This window comes from Oryza glaberrima, chromosome 6 (assembly GCF_000147395.1).
Source record: "Oryza glaberrima chromosome 6, OglaRS2, whole genome shotgun sequence".
NCBI classification, from domain to species: Eukaryota; Viridiplantae; Streptophyta; class Magnoliopsida; order Poales; family Poaceae; genus Oryza; species Oryza glaberrima.
In genome coordinates this window covers 23,344,007-23,351,982 of record NC_068331.1, presented here as the reverse complement: position 1 = coordinate 23,351,982, position 7,976 = coordinate 23,344,007, and the positions used below count along the sequence as shown (strand labels likewise).

The 7,976-nt window shown below is 38.8% G+C and overlaps 1 pseudogene; it reads right to left on the bottom strand.

The window, feature by feature from the left end:
• Positions 1-359: 359 nt before the first annotated feature.
• On the bottom strand, positions 360-7,178 carry LOC127776073 (uncharacterized; annotated as a pseudogene).
• Between the last annotated feature and the right edge of the window lie 798 nt (positions 7,179-7,976).

The following is a 7,976-nucleotide window of genomic DNA, read 5'->3' as shown; positions in this document are numbered from 1 at the left end:
GTCTCATTGTAATTTTTTTTTTTTTAACTAGACAGTCATTGCCGCACTGACTGTCGCCATATGGAAAGGAAATATGCGAACTCGCAGCGTCCGAGACGGGGACTCAGCTGCGCCACCCGCAAGTTCGCTTGGTATATCACAGGAGATTTCAAAACCTATCACTTGCCAGATGATGCATAGGGATTGGTGGATTATGAAATTTGAATTCTCAAAACCCATTCAAACTTTCACTCGGGATATACTTTCTTCCCACATCGAAACCTCGAAATTTCACGGTTCTTCAGTCGATTTTCGTCAAAAAGAAAAAAACGTGAACCCTACCCTATGACGGACCTAAGTAAGGTCTGCTTTATCCGAATTTACTTGAGGTGGCTAGCTACTACGCCTAAAAGAAACACTACAGCTAATTAATCCAATAATATTACATGGCCACAACAAATTCTCAAAAGTATTTTTAAAATAAATTTCAACTCGTAACCATGCAAACCAGCGTAGAAGAAACTCTACTCGCACATGGTAGAGGCTAACTGAAGAATAGTGCTACATTGCAACAAATAAGCATATTCAGGATCTTTTTTCTCTGGACGAATAAGCATGTTCAGGATTATGGATGTAGGCACGGAGGTTACGATATGATCCAATAATTCAAATTAAACGGTACCTTGACAACCAATAAATTAGCAGCACGTTCGACACTGGATATGATTGAAGATAGCATTTTCACTCGTACATATTTTCTTTGTTTTTAAATATTTAACGCCATTGACTTTTTTAAATATGTTTGACCATTCATCATTCAAAACATTTAAGTAATTATTAATTTTTTTTCTATCATTTGATTCATTGTTAAATATACTTATATGTATACATATAGTTTTATATATTTCACAAAAGTTTTTAAATAAAACGAATGGTCGAACATATGCTAAAAAGTCAACGGTGTCGAATATTTAGAAACGGAGATAGTATCTCATTATCCTTGGGGTTTGAACCGTAGGTTTTTATTCTAATCTATATTTTTTATCGTATCTCCTTGAGCTCGGCCCTCGTCTCCGAGGATAGGACCACCGTGGCTCAGGCACATGCCACCTGTTTAATGAATAATAATGTAATGTTAAAAGTGATTCACTGAGTTACTCATGTGAAATAAATCATCAAATCCTAATTAATCAAGACTCAAGAATACCTTTTTGGCACGTTGTTGATAGTTTTTTCACCATCAGTCCTAGAAACAGATAAAAAAAATCAGTGCCCAAAACAAGTCCTAATCAAAAATACCTTCTTGCCACGTTCTTTTAAGAATTAAGCTGTATGAAGATCATAATTAAGTTCAAGCCTAGGGTCACTCGAGAAGAGGATAAAAATCAGGCAACATCAATTCAGGCCCATTGTCAATAAATGCCCAAATAATGCAAAAGCTATATAATGCTGAAAAGGTTAAAAAAGGTAAAAGCTGCCTGCACATGAGTTACTGACAAAAAGTAACAAGGAACTATAGAACCACTAAACTAATCCTGAAATTTTCATTTACTAGTTTCAATTGTGATAACCAAAAGTTTCATTAGGCATGTGTTTGGTTTTAAGGTTTTGGTGGGTTGGGCTGGGGCTATCCCATTTTTGCAGGTGTTTGATTGAAGGACTCCATAGGTTGGGTTGGGTCAAAAAGGAATATTCTGCATATATCCGGTTGCCGGTTGGCTTGGTCCAATCCATCTCTCCAATTAAACATAGTCCGTTCCATCCCTTCAACCAAACAAAAATCAGATCCATCTCATCCTAAAAATATATGAATGGACCTAACCCATCTCACATCATCCTCAAACCAAACATATATTAGAAAAGATGGAAAGAATCACACAAGTCATTGAGAAGCAAGTGCAATTACCTAAAAAAAATAAAATCCAGATGAATAACACTTGCTGATATGATCATATACCAAAAAAAACTACAAAAAATATGAAAAACGTACCCGTCAAAATCCTTCAATAGTCTCTGTATCATTAATCGTGGTAGATAATGTGTTTCTTTTGTTCCATAGAAGTTTATGCCAACGAAATTCCCATCGAAATCAATCAGTGGTCCTCCAATACCGGCCTGGCAAAAAAAAAAAGCACATGAATAGATGAAATTTTCAATGACACGCATATGAAGCGATGAATTAAATTACTCATATTCTAATGCAATTAATTGTTTACACCATGAAAGAAATCAACCCAATGTACCTTAGTGATTTTACAAGTGGAGATCATAAGCTCTCTGCAGTCAAGCTTGCTTTCCTCGTCAGACAATATCCCACTTGTAGCCATTAATTTGCCTGATTCAAAGATACGTCCTATAGCTACTACCTCCCTATGAGGTTCGATTTGCATCTGTTTGTCGAGTTCTGCTGTCCGAAGACAACAGAAACCCTTGACACTGACCACAGCAATATTGTAGCTCAAATTGCAATGCTGCAATTCGCCTACGGCGATTCGTTTATTTGGAAGGTACACTTTAATCTGCTAAGAAACACAATGTGAGAATTAAAGAGTATCTCAAATGCACAAGCAAAAGGAGTGTTTGTGATGCCAACCTTCAGGTTATTAGCAATCTTGTTTTCATCAGCAGATATTCTAACCAAACTTGCTGAAGTCACAACTCTTGATGTGGATCCATTGAAGTCTATAAATACACCTGTGCAAGCAAAAAACCTTTCTTCTCCTACAAAGATCAGTGATTGCAATTATAGTCAGGTGATGGAATAGAGAAAACAAACAAATATGGAGAAGTAAAGATCATATAACATTGTAATCTCACCTTTGAACGAAGCAAGTGAGACAACACTTCGGGATGTATTTAAAGCAACCTTTTTACTCAGTTTGCACCATGTATCTTCAGCAAATTCCTCTTCAAAAGTATTTTTCAAGGGCATACCCCCTGGTTAAAAAAACATAAAACTACAGTTGAGTTTGCTAGAAAATACCGTCAAAATGTGCAACAAAAGTAACCAGCAAAAGTGAAAGCAATGACTCACCCCAAAACCTGATTGGCATGGGATAATTACGAGACTTTAGATCCTTTTTCAAAAGCTGCGTGAATTCTGGTGCAACAAGGTGAAGAGTAAATAATGATCATGTGATACTAATAGCTAGCAAAACTGAAAGCAATGACTGACCATCATCTGGCAAGGGCTTAATAAGTTCAGGAAACAATTTCTCCTCCCAGAAATCTGGTGCAACAAGGTGAAGCGATTAATTTACATGTACTGGTAGTGATCAATAAGCAGCATTATAACATGCTGAGAGCTTGCATGATAATTTGGTAACAATCAGTTAGAAATAACCTAGCTCGATTCACCTTTTGAATCACTTGTAGAATATTCAGGAAGCTTCTGAGTCTCACTTTCATTCTCTTCATCTGAAGTACCTAAAATAAAATTTAAAAAATAAGCAAGAAAAACGAACATAACTCAAAACAAGCAATGAGAGATTAATGACCCTGCATTAGCAATGACTAATAAGTAATAACATTATAATACGAGGACAGTTTGCATGATCATTTAATAACAGTTAGAACTTGATACTTGATTGGCTCATCTTGGTTCACCTTCTGAAAAGCTTGTGATGGATACGGTTTGCTCCTGGTTCCTTTTTTTTTGCCACTCCTCTTGAGGTACCTAAAGCGGGAAAACAAATGAAATGAATCAACATAATTAAAACAACGCAATGCTCTATCCAGGGCATCAGCAGTAGATTACAAACCTTACATGTTATTATAGTGATTATACTATCTACCCTGTTCCACAAATATGGAGTGCATTTATTTTATATTATTATTGAAAAACTAGCATATTGCCCGTTTGCTGCAATGGATTTTCTTTTTTAAAGAATAACTTATTGTACCGTATATATTTTAAATCCCATAAAAATGTTGTTTCTATTGTCCAACATATTATCATCATGCTACTTTTTCTGTTACTTTATAGATGAAAAATTTCATAATATTCGATTGTCATATTTTTCTTCTGGCGGGGTCTGTGGCCTGTGGGGTATAGGAGACAGGAAATTCTTTGTCTCACTCTTTGTGGTCCCGAATGGTAGTTGGATGGTGGTGGTGGTAAATTCACTACCACCACTACCATCTTTCATATTAGTACATAGATATATAGATACATGGCATATTTCATACTGCAAAACAAGATAAGCATCTTATCTACTATACCCCTAACAAATATATCCAATTTATGAGCAGAGGGAACACCACAAAGTTAAGCTTTACCCACAGGAGAGGAAACTACAACCAAGGATTAATAATATACATTAATGAAGATAGATTTCTGACAATAAACAATTTAGCAGTTTCAAAGAGTGATTGTGCTTTAACTGATGAACTTACCAACAAAATTGTTGTGTATCATCTTAGATCTGCATCTTTCAATTATGCTTGTGCATTCATCGTCGATTTCAACCCTGCAGCAGAATGTAGTATACTCTTATAGTGCAAATACACAGAGCTGCTGATCCCCAAAAAGAATGGATTGCATATAGCTAATCAAAAATACTATCAAGATTAACACTTCCATCCATAAGAAGCATATTATGGAAATCAGCTATAGGGCGTGCAAAACATAGTAATATATTGCTTTATCTAGCAGAGTTATAATAACATAGTACTATGTGCAAAACCAAATCGCTATTATGTGATAGGCTGTCAAATAAAAATGAAAAAGGTCCACTTTAATCCCTCGAACTACTATTTTGCGGGAGCACTTAACCCCCTAAACTATTTCTAGCTCAATCTGGCTTGGCAAGTGTTTGACTATTTGGAGGATCTGAATGAAAGTACGAGGCATGCCAGAGTGTGCAAGATCGCACCAAGCTTCGGTAAATTTTGTTCCTTGGTAGGAATGGAGTCCTCTCCTCCGAAAAAAAGTTCATGCCAACAAAGTTCCCATCCAAATCAATGAGTGGTCCTCCAGCCATATCCTGGAAGAAAATATACTGTCACACTGAGCTAAGATAAGCACAAAAATAAAACCATATTGAATGAAAAAACTACATGAAGAGAATGAAATGTTTAAGGCCCCAAACGATATAGTACAGTGTATGTAGTGAACTAGTGATAAATTCTGCCACTCATATCATGAGACAATTATTAATTTCCACAATACCGAGAAGAAAGAAGAGATATCAGCAGTGCACCTTAGTGATTTTACATGTGGAGATCATAAGGTGTTCAGGATAATCTGTTGGCCCATCAGTCACTATCCCAGATAACGCCATCAATTTGCCTGAGTTGAAGGAACGCCCTACAGCTACTACCATACTTTGGGACCCAAATCGCACTTCGTGATCAAAAGACGCAGCTCGCAAACCAGGTAAATATTTGATCACCACAACAGCAATATTGTAGTTTAAGTCAAAGTGTCCCATCCACCCGATGACACGTTGCTTATTTGGAAGCAGAACTCGAATCTGCAGTGATAATGCAAGCAACACTGCAGAATTATTATCATATCTTAAACAGGTAAGTAACAGAGTGCAGAGAAAATTAGGGGGTACCAACATCCAAAAACGGATTGATCTTGCTGTCATCATCAAAACATCTAATCACATTTGCTGAAGTTAGAATACTTGTAGTTACTTCATCTTTGTTTCTGACAACTATGCCTGTGCCTGAAAAATGCGTCTGATCTCCTGCACAAGATAATATCTTCAATGTTTAGAACTGATGATCAGATACATATATGGAAAACTAATTTGTATAGGCACTCACCATTGAATGAAGCCACTGAGACAACAGTTTCAGATAAGTTTGAAATGACTTCTTGACTGAGTCCACTCCAGGCACCTTCACTATAATCAATTAAGCTACCAGATTCCTCTTCAAAAGCAACACATTTAGAGCTGTGTAAATACATGTAAGAAATGGCGAAAGTGAATCAACATTCAAGAACGGACTCACCTTTCTTTCTACTATTTGTGCAAGTTTTCTTCTCTTCATTTGAGCTCGAGCAATTGCCCCTTTGTTTAGACATCTTTCCAACCTTGGATCAGAAAGGACAAGACCCAAATACTGAGTAAACATTACCATGAAAGTTCGATCTTTAATTTGTTTTTGTTTTTTTTTTCTTTTGGCAGAAGCAACTAGCTAGTCAAATCGCAAACTGATTTTCTGGCACATTACGTATATAGCTAGGTACACGTAAAACTGAGTAGGGCCAGACCAGCTAGTAATACCCAGTAAGCTTTGAACATAATTAAGGTGTCATATAAATGATCTTCGCAAGCAAAAGAGGAAAAAAAATCCTTACTGCAAATGAATCTATAGACTAATATAATGCCATTTTAACTGGAGCTGCATGATACCTGATTCACAATAGAAGAAGCTACCAAAGGTTAACTGAGCAACGATGAAAGCAAAGTTCAGATCAATTATTTATCTAAGATAAATAACGTCGGCTTGTCATGGTAATTTACAAATTTGCAGTAGATAATTTTTTTTAAAAAAGAAAAGCAAGTAAACACCAGTAATATCCAACCAGCTCTATAACCATGAAGAACCAATAGACAGGGAATAGTGGAGAACCATGTGTGAGAGATGAATCAATTCACAGAAGAAGCCCCAATTGCTCGGGGTTCAACTATATATCTTTCCCGCCCAATGACAAAAACTAATAGGTCAAGTAGCTAGTACATGACGAGCCTAGAACAAAAATTATGAAAGATAAGATACATACTAATTATCTAATTATTGACTAATATAGTATAAGTTAACATGGTATAATTTAGCTAGTATTGAATAATTTACTCGGGGGCCTTGGGACCCGGTAACGTAGTAAGCATAACGTAGACACGCCACCGGCAAATGCTACTGCTAGCTTGCCTTACACAGATCACAGACAGGGCAAGCAAGAACACAATTTGTAATTTTTGCTCAACTAAGAACACAATTTGGAAAAAGAAGCGCGCATTATAGGTCACCTTATTGCTGCCTAGTCACCCAAGTTAGTAGCCGACGCAGGAGCCGGAGTACAAGGCAAAGCGACGGTCGCCGGAGACGCGAGCAACACGAGGGGGCTGGGAGGCGGTGACGCCGGCCGCGCCGGATGCGCGCGTCTGGTGGCCGTCGCCGCCGGCGACGGTGAGGGAGGAAACCCTAAAGTAGACTAGGGAAGAGGAGAAGGGGGAGGCGGTGCGCTTGCAATTTTCGCGCGGATGGGAAACCAACAGACTTGGGCTATATAGTAGTAGTTGCCGCGCCGGGGAAATTGATTAGGCCCTTGTTTGGTTGGGCCGGGTTGAGGCTGGATTGCGGCCGGATCCGCGGGGACCAGACCAGCCCAACCCAGCCCAGCTAGGACGTATTTTTAAAAATTAAATCCATGCCACTGCAAATGTGCTGATTCAGAAAAATACAACTACTATTTGTGATATCTATTACGTGCCATTGACCATGCCATAGCCATCACATTTTCTGTTATAATATAAACTAAAATACCCCTACATATGAGACTTACATGTTAGCTCCATCTTCCTCCTCCACCCTCGCCTCTTCTCTTTTCAACATCTCGCTCTACATCTCCCCCGGTGGATAGAGGATGCGGTGGCAGGCGGCCCATGGGTGCGCAATGCGAGTGGCTAAAGGGCAAGGTAGTGGTGACCTCATCGACAATGGAATTAGAGGTTGTGGAAGCTGCATCGTTAGGACGGGAGCCCTCACGCGAGCTCACCAATGGCATCACACATGGAAGCTGACAGATGAGGGAGACAACATGTTGCCTACATGCATGGTGTGGTGGTCTGTCCGGTGTACCGGAGCCATCGGTGGGGTGGTTAAGGCAGCGACGGCGCGCAGTCGACATAGAGGGGTGGCGTGGCGGCGAGGTTCGGTGGATGGGGGAGGAAGAGGCAATGGTGAGAGAATAGATCTCCCCTCTCTATTTCCTCACTCAGGCTGCAACGCATGAACATCTCATCCTCTCCGTCGGGAGGTCG